The following is a 15,145-nucleotide window of genomic DNA, read 5'->3' on the forward strand; positions in this document are numbered from 1 at the left end:
TTTTGTTTGTTTTTCCTCTGATGGGCAAGGCTGAGTGAGGTGGTAATCCTTTCTGCTGGTGATTGGGTTTGTATTTTTGTCTTGTTTGTTGTTTAGATGAGGCATCCCTGAACCTTCTGTACAGGGTGCTACTGGTGGTTGGGTGATACTGGGTCTTTTATTCAAGTGGTTTTGTTTGTGTGAATTCTTACTATTTGATACTCCCTAGGGTTAGTTCTCCGGAAGTCTAGGGTCCTGGAGTCCCACTCCAAAGGCTCAGGACTTGATCTCTGGCTCTGAGGACATGCAGCTGAGCGTAGTGGCTATGCCTGTGACACAGATGCATGGCACAGTCCTCGTCATACGTCAGGCTTGGGACATACCCGCTTGTCTGGATACGGTTATGAGAGCCGAGCTGAGGCTCATGTCGGGCACCTCAATGATGCACACAGCGTGCAGGTCTGGCACTGCCTTGTACACAGTCTGAATAAACTCTTTGCAGCAGCCTTGAATACTCGTTCATGGCCACAAAGAGGTGCATGAACAGTGTGTTCAGAGGGTGCAGAAGAGGTTCTGTTTTTCGTTAAAACATTCTCTGTCCCTCTCCATGATAGGAATATTTCTCTCCATCCAACTGACGTTAAGTTTGACCATGGGACTTGCTTTGGCCAATGAAATATTAACACAAGTGCTATGTGTCACTTTCAGAGACAAGCTTGAAGCACCAAAATTTACTTTTGCCTTTTTTTTCTCTTGATTAGCAACATGTACTTAATCTTACCATATGTAAGTTACAGCTCAAGGTTTTCTTTAAGCCATGAATATTTTTCTTGCCCCTTGCCCCACAAATCTCTTGCCGTCTTGGGCTTTAACATTTTTGAAACACTTCTTACAGGCTCTTAAAAATATTTGATTGTACTTTAACATTTTTATGACATTTTCCATTTTATGGTCCTCTCTTTTTTAATATATGAATTCATCTTAATGTTTCTAATGCATTTTCTCTGGTTTCCTTAATCATATTTCCCCCCCCACCCCATTGGAACTAGTCCTTCATGTCAGAATTTCATTTTAGATTTTTCTTATCCTTCTGGAGCTTTAGTTTCTTTTTTGGGGGGCTGTTTGAAATACATATATAATTTTTAATTTGAATTTGAACCCTGATTTCCCAAACCTTTGATTTCAATGGACCCATAGCTGGTATCATTTCTCTTGTTGTTCTGTCACTGTCATGTCTAACTCTTTGAGACCCCAAGGACTGCTATGACATCATAAATTTCAGTGTGACACTGTAACTTTCTGCAAGAATTCTTTCACTTCCCCATTGGCAATCAATCCTCTCCCAGTGGCTTCTTTGTTTGTAGCTCTGATAGGGAAATCAGAGGGTAGATCTGATTCTGTGACTTGTTCTACAAGGGGACCCTTACTGAGTGCTGTGCTTCTGCCCTGGGGAGTTTCTATGTGGGTCACTCTATGAAACTGCAGTACTGGGTGTCCTAGCTGATGCCATACAGAGGACTGCTTGCTTGAATGAGCATCATACAGAGATGAGAATCATCCTTGATCCCACCTCAAAGAAACTCTTGGTCTGGACAGAATTTTGCATCAGTAATAGTGGAGGCTATAAGAGCATGGAGGCTTTGTCTCAGCCTTCATGCTTATGTGCTTAGTCACTCAGTCTTGCCTGACTCTTTGCAACCCAGTGGACTGTAGCCTGCCAGGCTTCTCTGTCCATGGGATTCTCCAGGCAAGAATACTGGAGTGGGTTGCCATTTCCCTCTCCAGAGGATCTTCCCAACCCAGGGATCAAACGTATGACTCTTGCATCTCTTGCATTGGCAGGTGGATTCTTTACTACTTAGCCACCTGGGAATTCCTCAGTCCTTGTATCTGAGGCAAAGTAAGAGTCATAATATTCCAACAGGTGGTTGTTGTTATTGAGTCACTAAGTCTGTGTCCAACTCTTTGTGATTCCATGGACTATAGCCCGCCAGGCTCCTCTGTCCTTGGGACTTCCCAAGCAAGAATACTGGAGTGGGTTGCCATTTCTTTCTCCAACTCGAACAGAGTAGCAGCAGGCTTCTACACATTGTCTGTCTTTTGGTTATGGTACAAGACTCTTTCTTGTGTGGGAGAGAAAGTGGGGTCCTGGGAGCACATTCTGGAGTAACTAGATCCTGGTGGGGATTTAGGAGTCCCTCTTCCTCTCCTCCTTCACCAAAGGGTTACATTTGAGTTCCATTTCCAGAGATGAAGTAAAAGCAAGTTGAATTGGTCTTTTGAATACATGTAAGAATCCTTAGAGTATTGGGGACATGTATGAAGAATTTCAGACAAAGGCCATGAAAAATAGACTAGGCTGCATTTTCTACTCAACTGTAAATTAGACCATCTTAGTTACATAATTTTAGGCATATAAATCTTATTATAGACTCCTTTTCTTAGTAATTTTCCACAGATTATGAACATCAATTTCATCACAATGAAAGTGTTATTGCAGAGTAGTTATAAACCTACAGTTTGGAGTGAAATATACCTAGCATGAACCCCAGCTTCTAACTATTAACTGGTGATTTTAGATAGATTATTTATCGTCTCAGACACCCAATTTCCTCAATTATAAATTAATATGAGTAAATTAAGTGAGATAATTTATGTGAAGTGTTTAGCAGAATGTATGGAACATATTAAAAGTTCTGAAAGTGGTTACTATTACTGTAATTATTATTCCATGAAATATCTATTATCTTCCATAGTGTTTGTTTTTTACTTTTACATGGAGCATTTCCATCCTCCCACCCTCACATTTCAGTTTTGACATATCTCAGTAATATTGATAAACCTGCTTCCAGTTTTCATGCAATACACATTAGCTCTTGGCATAGAATAATCTGAGTACTTCATATGTTTTGAGATAGAATATGCTTCATTTTTAAAACTTGAAGTTGAAAAAATTACTTAAAGTTATGTTTACAGCTATTTGATAATAAATAGAATTACTGCTGTTAAAAAATAAAACTAATTCACCATGCAATTTAAAATGTTCAGAGTGGTAATAAAAATGAGGAAGAGATCTCTTTAAAGAAAATAGTATGCCTTTTATAATTCCTCATATATTAAGCAAATGTTCCTAGAGGATTTGATGTGATTTGAACTTTTGTAATGTTTTTAAATCAAGTATTTATAAACAAAAGGAGACATGGTCTCAATATGGTATATATTTAATGCATCTTGATAAATAAGTGAATTAATAAAAGAGTCTGTAAATACAGTTTTTTGTTCAGTAGGTGAAACTTACCAGTATGAAGCAAAAAACCCAGTAAAACAATACCCGTAACCAGATCTAATGATTAATCTTGGCAATTATATTTAAAAATTGCAAATGGCCCTGTTTTAAAAGGCAAATCATATTTATAAAATGAAATAGTTATTCTGATTCTATTAAAAAGGAAAATAATAAACATATGCTAAACTATGATATAAGTAATATTCAGGATCTTGTCTTATTAATTATATTTGCTAAATTTATTGAGATTGGATAAGATTCAAGTACCATTTCAAGGACTGAACTCTGGATGATGGATAAGACACACAGTTAATAATAAATGGCAATGTCAAGATAAGGTGTGATGGCTAAAGATATGGGTTTATGGCTTGCCTTATTTAACATCTGTGTTAAGTATTGAAGTGCCTAGTGTGTTAATTAAGTTTACAGATGGCTCTAAATTAGGAGATGCTACAAATACCACCGAAAACCAAGGAGTAATCTCAGAAATAAAAGGAATTCATAAACAGAACTGCCATTAAATAATACTGAAGGAAAATAAATGAGTATGAGTGAAGATTTCAAATACTCTTGCTCTCACTTTCTGGTCTTCTGAGGCAAAAGCTAAGTACAAATCATAAAACAAGCATAAAATGACTTTTGAGGCTAATGATCTTTAACTTTGAAAGAGGATCATAAATGAGTGTCTTTTAGAGCTCATCACTGTCAAGTAGGTACTTAAAACTGTGCTTAGAGAACAACTTGGTATAATGAATTTCACTGTGTTTGACTGCAGAGAATACTGACTTGGATTCTGCTGGTTCATATCCTAAACTCTAGTACACAAGTTCTTATTTTGTTGTCTAGACGGTTACTCTGAATTCTGAAAAGTGAAACTCTAGCTCTGAACTGCTATCTCTGGTGGTTGGGTTTCTCTTACTTTGTCGTCTTATCAACATGTTTGTCTGAACCTCTGTTAACAGTTTTCTGACTTGCTGAGTGTTCATCTCATCTCCCTCCTATCATCAGTTGCTAGGCAATTTTTAGTCCTCTCATTTCCCTCTGGGGGCTCTGTGTAGACTCAATATCTTACCTGTTGCCTTCAGAGTGCTCAAGTCTCCATCTGAGAGCTTCCAACTGCTCCTGGACATAACTATTTGGAAATTTGTTGCTTCATACTCAGTGTTTCTAAAGAAAATTCATTATCATTCTGTCCTTGAAGAAGACCCCTCTCCTGATTTCTTCATCAATGTCAGTGCTGATAGATTTCACCTAGGTCAGTGGGGTTAGTTGCTCAGTTGTGTCCGACACTTTGTGGCCCCAAGGACTATAGCCCACCAGGTTCCTCTGTCCATGGAATTCTCCAGACAAGAATACAGGAGTGGGTTCCCATTCCCTTCTCCAGGGGAATGGAACCTGGGTATCCCGCATTGTGGGTAGATCCTTTCTCATCTGAGCCACCAAGCATTGTCTGTGACATTTTCATATTCAAGATCCTCTGATTTCTATTGTTTACCCAGTCTGTTTGAGTCCTCTTTCCAAATTCATATTAATTTTCCTCTTTCCTCTCTCACTTCCATTCTCCTTGTCCATGCCTATATCATTTATATTTTTATGATTATAATAGCCTTTTGGGAGGTAGTAAAAATAATAAGAATAGGTTTTATGTTCTTATAATAGTAAACACATATAACTAAGGGAAATTGATTTGCAACACCACCCTTCCAAAAAGGAATACTCAAATATTCAAGAAACATTGGAGTAAAAGCAAAACAAACATAACCATGTCAGGTTAACACCATCTAGAAACTTCTGGATTGTAAATTATATGTGGAAGTGAAGGTTTGGTTCTTGCATGGTTTTGATCATATATTATTGCATATTCTTAGGAGAAAAGCAACCAGTAGTAACATTATCAACAGAAAAACTGGACTGTTTCCACATAGACATAAGATAACAATGTGGTTGCATGATGGAAGTATTAGCTATTGCTACAGTGGTAATTGTTTTGCAGTATACAAGTATACCCTTTAAACTTACACAATGTTATATATTAGATATATCTCAGTAAAGTGAAAGAAACTGAAAGTTGCTCAGTCCTGTGTCTGAATCTTTGCAACCCCATGCAATAGTCCATGGAATTCTCCAGGCCAGAATACTAGAGTGGATAGCCATGCCCTCCTCCAGGGGATTTCCCAACCTAGGGATCGAACCCAGGTCTCCTGCATTGCAGGCAGATTCTTTACCTGCTGAGCTTCCAGGGAAGCCCTCATCTCAGTAAAGCTAGGGGGTAAAGTCATGGTCTTGAATTATGGGTGTGTTCATAGGCGTGTCATGTAAGAAAATAACTGAACAAGCTTGAATTGAAATGGTACAGCCAGGAAGTTTAAAAAATATACATATACACATACCATATCATTGAATGAAAAAGCAAGTTACACTGTAGTGTATGTAGATGACAGAGCCATTTTATGTTTATATATTTTTTGTGCGTGTGAATTCATACCAAAGTATTAATGACAGCCATCTTTGGAGAGTAGGAGTTGGGATGAAAATAAAATTTATATTTAAATTTGCTACTTGTTAAACTATTTTTATTAAGAGTACAGTGACTTTTGTAATATAAGTTAGTTATCCATATTAATTTTAGAAAAATTGAAGAAAAAGATATATAATCATAGAATACAGATGTAACTACTGTTCATACCGGGCTGTGTTTCCCGCTACAATTTTTATGCTTACATACAGTTGTTTGAATATATTTCAGATCATATCATTTATCCATTTGGTAATCAGCATCTTTGTATGGAAAACTGTGGTTCATAAAGTGGTGAATGCAAGAGGAAAAAAATGAGAGGAGACGAAATCTGCCATCCAAATATGTTATATTTACCAAATTTATTCATTCAGCAAGTATTTATCATCGAGAGCATTTTATGTACTGGCACTGTTCTAGATATGACAAGCATGTAACCAGGCAATCTTCTGTTCTTAATGGAAATAGAAACCAGCAAAATCCATTTGAAATGTCTTAGTTTTAAAGTGCTTAAAGACGTATCTGGTGTTCTCACCAGTCAGGATGGCTGCTATCCAAAAGTCTACAAGCAATAAATGCTGGAGAGGGTGTGGAGAAAAGGGAACCCTCTTACACTGTTGGTGGGAATGCAAACTAGTACAGCCACTATGGAAAACAGTGTGGAGATTCCTTAAAAAACTGGAAATAGAACTGCCATATGACCCAGCAATCCCACTTCTGGGCATACACACTGAGGAAACCAGATCTGAAAGAGACACGTGCACCCCAATGTTCATCGCAGCACTGTTTATAATAGCCAGGACATGGAAGCAACCTAGATGCCCATCAGCAGATGAATGGATAAGGAAGCTGTGGTACATATACACCATGGAATATTACTCAGCCGTCAAAAAGAATTCATTTGAACCAGTCCTAATGAGATGGATGAAACTGGAGCCCCTTATACAGAGTGAAGTAAGCCAGAAAGATAAAGAACATTACAGCATACTAACACATATATATGGAATTTAGAAAGATGGTAACGATAACCCTATATGCAAAACAGAAAAAGAGACACAAATACAGAACAGACTTTTGAACTCTGTGGGAGAAGGTGAGGGTGGGATGTTTCAAAAGAACAGCATGTATACTATCTATGGTGAAACAGATCACCAGCCCAGGTGGGATGCGTGAGACAAGTGCTCGGGCCTGGTACACTGGGAAGACCCAGAGGAATCGGGTGGAGAGGGAGGTGGGAGGGGGGATCGGGATGGGGAATAAGTGTAAATCTATGGCTGATTCATATCAATGTATGACAAAACCCACTGAAATGTTGTGAAGTAATTAGCCTCCAACAAATAAAAAAATTTAAAACAAAACAAAACATTTATCTCAAAATTACAGAGTCAAAAAAAAAAAAAAAAGATGGAGAGAGAAGAGGGAAGCCAGGGATAGAAGAGCTAGGGAAGCTGGGTAAAGTATGAGGGAAGGGCCAGAGAGGAACCTTCAGTGTTGGCAAACTAGGAAGGCACTTTGCAGACCAGAATGTTCAAGTGGTTTGACGTGAGATGGACATATAAACTACTCCCCTCATCTCTCCCTCAGTAAAATCTTCACTGCTCACTCACTCTTCTGTGAGAGAGGGTTCTATTGGTGAACATAAGGAAAAGCTGATATCTGTGACTGTGGGTTGACCTTGGAGAAAACCAGAAAGAGGTTATGCCAGAGAAAGCAGGGTCAGCTAAAATCTGTGTTACCCCAAGAAGGCCCAGGTATAGGAATCAGAGAGAAATTGTACAAATCTTAACTATGTTGAACTGGTTCAGGGTGATTTTCAGGTCCACTATCTCCTTCTACTTTTCTGTATATTCATTCTATTAAATAAAAAAAAAAATTTTAATTAAAAAAAATAATTTGAGAGTTTGAAAAAAAAAATAAATAAAAATTAAAAAAAAAAAAAAAGACGTATCTGGTGTTCAGATAACCTATTAGGCATTTAGCACACTATGTTAAATTTTTTTAAATGAGTAGGGATTTTTTTTTCTCTTGAGTTTAAGGTCACAATCACTTAAATATCTTCCAGTGAACATATGCTTGCAAACTCATGCCAGCTGACTTAATGAGTAGAAGATAAATGTGTTCATGAGTAGAAGAGAAGGGGACCAACAAAAAGACACATGCAGCCAGGAAATGGATTCAACAAACAGATTCAACAATCACCTTTGTTCCAGGCGCCAAAAAGTGGGATGAAGGCAAAGACAGAATGGAAGAAAGGTTAGAAATTAACATCAATCATAATATGGCAACTATAAACAGATTCTTTCAGCTACATGCTTTGATATTCCCGATTGCTCCTCTTTCTTGTGCTGGGGAATTGGCTTCTCTGATGACAAATGCAGGTGTCGATAGGCTGGATGGAGCCAGAGATTATGGTGACAAAAGAGAGGCTGTGATCCAGGAACCAGGCAGGTCCTGGCACGGGACTGTGGCAAGGGAAAGGCAGGCATGCTGAATTTCAAGGGATGGTCTGAGACATCAAAAAGTACAGTAGGTGGGGGCCAACATGGGACCTACATGTCTCCAGAATAAAGCAGTGGCTTAGTTACTAGAACAGAACATGACGCTAGAGAGACACTGAGTTCTGGCTTGACTCCTTTTTTGTTCCCCTTAGCAATCTGGCCCCAGGCCTACAGATGTGAATTACTCTGCAAATAGAGCTTCATTCTACTCCTCTATGGAACCTGACTTTGGCAGAAGCTCATTAAATAGGGTGGTCACACCTCTCCATGGTATGAAATCCAAGAACTTGTAGCAAATTGGAAAACATGTTGCTTAAGAATCATACCTTTCTAGATTTTTCGAATGACCAGTTGTGACCCATGACCTTCTCTTTGTGCACTATCTTTCCACACTGCGATACTAATCTGAGGACTCCTTTTCCTTTCTTTCTACTTTCATTTTGGACAAAGATGAGAACTATATTGAAAATGTTATGATGGGAGAGATGGTTAATTATAAATTGCTATCTGTGTGAAACAAAAGCTAACAACTGCTTGCTCCCTAGGAAGGGTTTTTAGATAATTTTATACTCTGCTTATGCTGGACCAGTTATCTAGATAAATTGGATTTAATATAAAAGGCATTTTATTTTCTCAAAATAGGAGACTCTACATACTCAAATCCAGGATTTCCATTTTGAGTCTTGGGTATGTTGAAGTGCACTGAAATTGTACCATGTACAGCCTGTATGACTGTGGGTTGTGATTTTGTATAGCTTCATCATGTTATTGGTCAAATTTAATTTCCCAGAGGTTAGAAAACTGAATTATTTCATGTTTGCACACCTTACCCTTGGAAAGAGAAGATGGCAGTCAATCTGTTTTTCCATTTATTCAATTTTTCCTTTGGAACCTCTCAACTGGTGATAAAGAAAACTGCATTTGTTTTAAGTGGAAGGAGCTTAATTGAGTGTGTTGGTTTTGTTATAGATGGCTATTTGTGAGTATGCAGAAACCAAATGCCACCTGGGAAGTAAAAGTCAGTTTTTTTCCAGTGCAGTATTTTTAATTATGTCTTTTCACCAGAGCTCCAGGGCAAAAGTTCCATTTTTCTCCCTGCTCATTATTAGTAAAACCCACAAGGACAAGGTTTTCTAATTTCATATTTTTAAGTGAATTTAGCATGCAAAGTGTTCTGAAATGACATGAGATGTGTAGTTAAGATAACACCTAGGCTCTGGAATTTCTTGACTTCACACAAATCTTTATATTCTACCCAGACTAACTCTGTTCACACAGAAATACTTAGCCACACAACCTGCCTGTTACTGAAAGTGTATTCAGTCACTTGTTGTAATTATTGTTTGTATGCTACACACATTTGAAACATATGGTAGCTATTATGAGAACTATATATATATTGTTGTTGTTGTTGTTTGTTTTCATTTGTGTTGAGTGTGATTTAGTGCAGTATGCAGGCTTGTAAACGTTTTGAAATTAATTAACCTGAACACAGTTGAATTCACCCGTCTGGGTTCCTACTAATACACTGGCTAAGACACTGAATAACAAATGAGGGAAAAATGGAAGCGGTGAGATTCCAAGGAGAGAGAACAAGGACTTATGCCTCCAGAGTGTGTAATCCCTATCCTGCCATTGTTTTCCTCTGTGAAGAGTCTGCCCTTCTTTGCTTTTGTTTTTCTGGCTTTGGCAGGAGAGTAATAGCAAGCACAGGCAGGGTGGTAGTGAGGATGAATGAATGCCTAAAATGTTCTTTGGGAGCCTCCAGTAAAACACACTGGGCCACATGTGGAAATTATTATTAGTTCATTCTCATGCACTTTTAATCCCTGCCCTCTAGGCTCAGACTGGCAGCCAAGGCACCAATTACTGTCGATGGGGCTGTTGGTTCTTGTGATGTGAACACCTGTCCTCCAGCAAATGAACTGAGATAATACACACCAATTTACTATGTGTGTCATATACCCTGCAAATTGAATCTCCAAAATACAGTCTGAGTTGAATAATACATGACACTGGGTTGAAATGACAGGAAATAGGCTCAGTACAATTGCTGGGGCATCTGTGTCCATCCCAGGCCTTTGTCCATCCAGCCTGCTGCTGCAACGCCAAGCCAGACCTCCCTCCGCATTCTCAGAGCTGACTAAGGGGGGCCATCCATATGGGGAAAGTCACTGCAGAATTGCTGGCTTTCGTGGGACAGCCTCGGGCTGACTCATCCAGTCAAGCCAGGGCTTGGCAGACCCAGCCCCACACTGTTCATCAGTTACAACGAAATTGCGACTATGTACAATTCCAGGGTCTCTCCAGTTCATATTTAAAGAAATAGTCATTAGATGCTGGATGATCTGCCCCATGTAAATTGCTGCCCTGAAATTTACAAGAGAGAAAATTTCAGAGTGAAAAAGGGAATGAAATCACAGTCTAGGATAAGCGGTTGAGGGAATGAGTTTTAAAGGTCAGACACTGGTGTGAATCTTGCCTCCACTTTGACAAGCTGTGCGATTTCTGGCAAGTTCCAAACTATAATCTCTCTAAACTTCAGTTTCTTCATTGGCCTTTAAAGTCAGGACCGTACCTAACTTGCTTTGCATTCATATCCCCAGTGACCGGCACATTATCTGGCACATAGAAGGTACTGAAAAGCCCTGGATGATTCAAGAATTTTCCGAAATTGTTTTTCTTAACTGTTTGAAGCATGTTCAGTCATTTCCCACTCTTTGTGACCTCATGGACTGTAGCCAGCCAGGCTCCTCTGTCCATGGGATTCTCCAGGCAAGAATACTGGAGTGGGTTGCCATTTCCTCCTCAAGGAGAATCTTCCAAACTCAGCCATCAAACCCACGTCTCTTGCATCTCTTGTATTGGCCGGCAGATTCTTTACTGCTGTGCCTTCTGGGAAGCCCACTGCTTGTTACAGCTACTGGTGTGACAGCCAGCAAAAGCAGTGCTGGCGCACAGCCCTCTGATTCAAGTCACCCCTGTGCCTTCCTTGTAGGATCTAGGGGAGAAGGAGGAAACTGGGCTCTTGGTGTTTGGCCCGCTGTGCCTGATGCCCAGCCAGCAGTTTCATCGTGACACTTAAGCTTGTTTTGTGCAACTCAAATCTCCTTCCTCAAAGAAGGTATTTTGCACAGCCAGAGCTGCACATTTTGATACATTTTACTTGTATATTTGTAGAACTGTATACATGTAGAATTTTATAGTGTGTCTGTTGTGTTCATCTCAGTTTGATAACATGATTCTCACATAAATATGGGTCTATTCACTTGCATGGTTGTATTTGATATTGCACATAAGTATGTATAATTTTCCTTTCTTTCATGTTTAATTATATGTTAATCAATCAGAACTATCTTGATCCAGATACTCTCTATTTTCTTTTCTTTTTTAAGTATAGTTGATTTACAATATTAGTTCAGGTGTACAACCTAGTGAGTGACTATTTTAATAGGCTATACTCCATTTAAAGTTCAAAATAGTGGCTATAATCTCTCATGCCATACAATATATCCTTGTTGCTTACCTACTTTATACATAATAGTTTGTATCTCTTAATCCTGTACCCCTATTTTGCGCCTCCCCATATCTTCTCTTCACTGGTAACCACAAGTTTGTTCTCTGTATTTGTGAGTCAGTTTCTGTTTTGTTAAATACATTTATTTTTTAGATTTCATATATAAGTGACAATATAGATTCTATATCTTGCTCCATCTGACTTATTTCACTAAACATAATACTCACTAGATCCATCCACATTTATTGCAAGTGGCAGAATTCCATTATATTTTATGTCTGAGTGATATTCCACTGTATATATGTACCATCTTCTTAAGTCAATCATCTGTTGATGGACACTTAGGTTGCTTCCATGCCTTGGCTATTGTAAATGGTGCTTCTGAGAACATTGGGGTGCATGTTTCTTTTTGAACTAGTGTTTTCATTTTCTTCAGATATATACCCAGGAGTGGAACTGCTGGATCATATGGTGGCTCTATTTTTAGTTTTTTGAGAAACCTCCATACTATTTTTCACAGTGGCTGTACCAACTTACATTCCCATTAACAGTGTACTAAGGTTCCCTTTTCTCCACATCCACACCAGCATTTGTTATTTGTCCTCTTTTTGGTGATAGCCATTATGACAGGTGTGAGGTGTGATACCTCACTGTGGTTTTGCTTTGAATGATTAGTGATGTTGGGCATCTTTTCATATGCTTGTTTACTATCTATATATTTTCTTTGGAGAAATATCTATGTGGAGAAATATCTGCATTTCTTTGACTTTGCATCCCCTGCTCATTTCAGAGGACTTCAAATAGAATGCAAGCTTAATCAGTGTCTATGGGTGGACTTGCTAGTGAAAGCGTGATTGTATCCTTTCTAGAAAGCATGTTTGCACTTTTATCTGGATAGATCTGACCCGTTAGGGATCCATGCTGCCAGTAGTGGGTCCTGATGAACGTGTAGTGTGGTGAAGAGGAGACTGGAGAAAAGACCAACTAAAAATTATTCACAGTTTTTCAAAAAGTCCTACTAACCTGGACAGAGGGCAGATTAGTTTGACAGCACAAAATAGGAATGAGATTTTAGAGAGTGCAGGATGTTGAGAGACGACTGGGTGGGGTGGGGTGGTGTCATGGGCCTGGACAGACAAACGGTATGAGTCCCTGACGTTACAGGTTAGTGTAGGAAAAGAGGCACTGCCATGAAAATGAATCTACAAACCATGAAGCTGGTATCAGAGATAAAACCACATTAAATTCACTATGGCAACCCACTCCAGTATTCTTGCCTGGGAAATCGCATGGACAGAGGAGCCTGGCAGGCTACAGTCCTTAGGGTTGCAAAGAGCCAGAAACAACTTGCAACATTCATTGCCTTGGATCAACCTCATAAGATCCCCCTCGCCCTGTCCTCGTTTGTTATATTCTTCTCTGCAGCAAAATACTCTATCCTCTATTTACAACAGTACCTGGCAGGGGAATATGAGTTGAGTGAAAATTATGTAGAGGGAAAGGAAGTATAAGTGCAGAACCATATTTACATGTAGGTTCACTTTCATCCGGAAGCCAGGATTATAAAAGCATGTGTAGCTAGCGATTTTTTTGTACTATTTTTCTTTTAAAAAACACTCACACTCTGTCTCTGAGAAATCATTAAAAATAGTCACCAGAGGCTCTCTCCCTGGGCCCTTGGAGAAACAGGAAACTAACACAAGAATTTTCAAAGTTGGTAAAACAGCATGGCCTGTAATGAATCTCTAGCAACTATCAGGGGCAGATAGCTGGAAAGGGTCTTATTAGGGACTTCCCTGGTGGCTCAGACGGTAGAGCGTCTGCCTACAATGCAGGAGACCCGTGTTCGATCCCTGGATCGGGAAGAGCCTCTGGAGAAGGAAATGGCAACCCACTCCGGTACTCTTGCCTGGAGAATCCTGTGGACAGAGGAGCCTCGGGGGCTACAGTCCTTGGGGTCGCAAAGAGTCGGACATGACTGAGCGACTTCACTTATGTATTTCCTACTCGCGATGAAACGCCGATCTGTTCTATGTTTCATCTTCAAGGACAAAATGCAACTGATGGCCAGCCCCGAGCTTGTTTAAAGGACAGCGATGTACCTGGAAGTGATCACTTCTTCTTTCACTAGGATGAGTTCTGAGGAGGAAGCCTCATCATCCTGTTCAGGAATTCACCTTTGAGAAAATTGAGCCGAGTCATCCCATCTGGCTGCTACCCCGGGAACAGCAGCTCTGCGTGCCGCGTGGTGACCTGTGCTCCGGCCACACCTGCCTCATCACCACGTGACCGCAGTTCCGTGGACCAGACGAGGAGAAGAATACGGGCCCAGCCCCGCCACCCAGCCCAAGAAGAAAAGGATATCAATGATGTCTTTCTTTTCCAAGGTCTCTTGGAATCTCAGGCTCCAGAAGCAGGAACCTCTGAAGAATGTGTTTTTCATTTTGGCAGAGACAGCCTGGGATCCCAGTGTTAAAAAGCATTGTATAGCAATGAGAGGCCTGGGAACCATGGCCTGTGAGACCCTGGACAAGGCGAGAAAATATACGAAGATTGTTCTAGGCCTGCTGGTGCATGGTCTGTATGACCGGGTGAGTTCTGAAGTCATCCGCGAGAGCATGAAGATCCTGACACCATCATCCTGGGCAAGATGCAGGGGAAAGGCCTGAGCTCCTTCTTCATAGATACCACCCTCCAGACCAGGGCTTTGCTTGATGACGAGAATGACAGCCTGAGATACTTGACCTTTGTCTTGTTTGGACAACTGGTTACCCTTGGACGGAAGTGGAGGAGGTTCTTCACCTATCAGGTGAAGCAGACTCAGGACTCCCTCCGGTCCCACTTACAGGACAGGAATCCCCAGTTGGCCAAGGCTTGCAAAACAACTTTTTGAGCCTGTTCTCTGTATCAGAGACAAAGCAAGGACTAAAGCTTCCATAATGAGGAGGATCAAAGGAACCCTAAAGTCTGCCAGCAGCTGAGCTACTACCATCCAGAGCTCCTGCAGTTCTTCTATGTAAATAAAATCCTATAAATACAAAGAGTCAGGGAGGTGGGTCCAGTGAGCCCTTGGCTAGCGACTGATAGTCCCCTCTTTTAACCCTTTGGAGGCTCTGTTGCCTCTAGTGATTGTGATAGAAAATGGGATGTTGGGAGACCAATTGATGGCAAACATAAGACCGTGGAATTGTATAATTATATCCAAAGTAAATTCTAAGTAGCTTATGTCTCATTTCCTTTCATACATATTTGATGGTAAAGTTCATCCTTTCTTTAAAACATTTAAGGTACATGTGGATTCAGTACTTTTGTTCTCACCATTTTTCTTCTTAAGGATATCTCTGTCACCA

At 39.9% G+C, this 15,145-nt stretch overlaps 1 pseudogene; it reads left to right on the forward strand.

Annotated features, from left to right (window-relative positions):
* Positions 1–283: 283 nt before the first annotated feature.
* Positions 284–14,829, forward strand: LOC122684746 (annotated as a pseudogene).
* Positions 14,830–15,145: the final 316 nt, after the last annotated feature.

Source organism: Cervus elaphus, chromosome 27, assembly GCF_910594005.1.
Source record: "Cervus elaphus chromosome 27, mCerEla1.1, whole genome shotgun sequence".
NCBI classification, from domain to species: domain Eukaryota; kingdom Metazoa; phylum Chordata; class Mammalia; order Artiodactyla; family Cervidae; genus Cervus; species Cervus elaphus.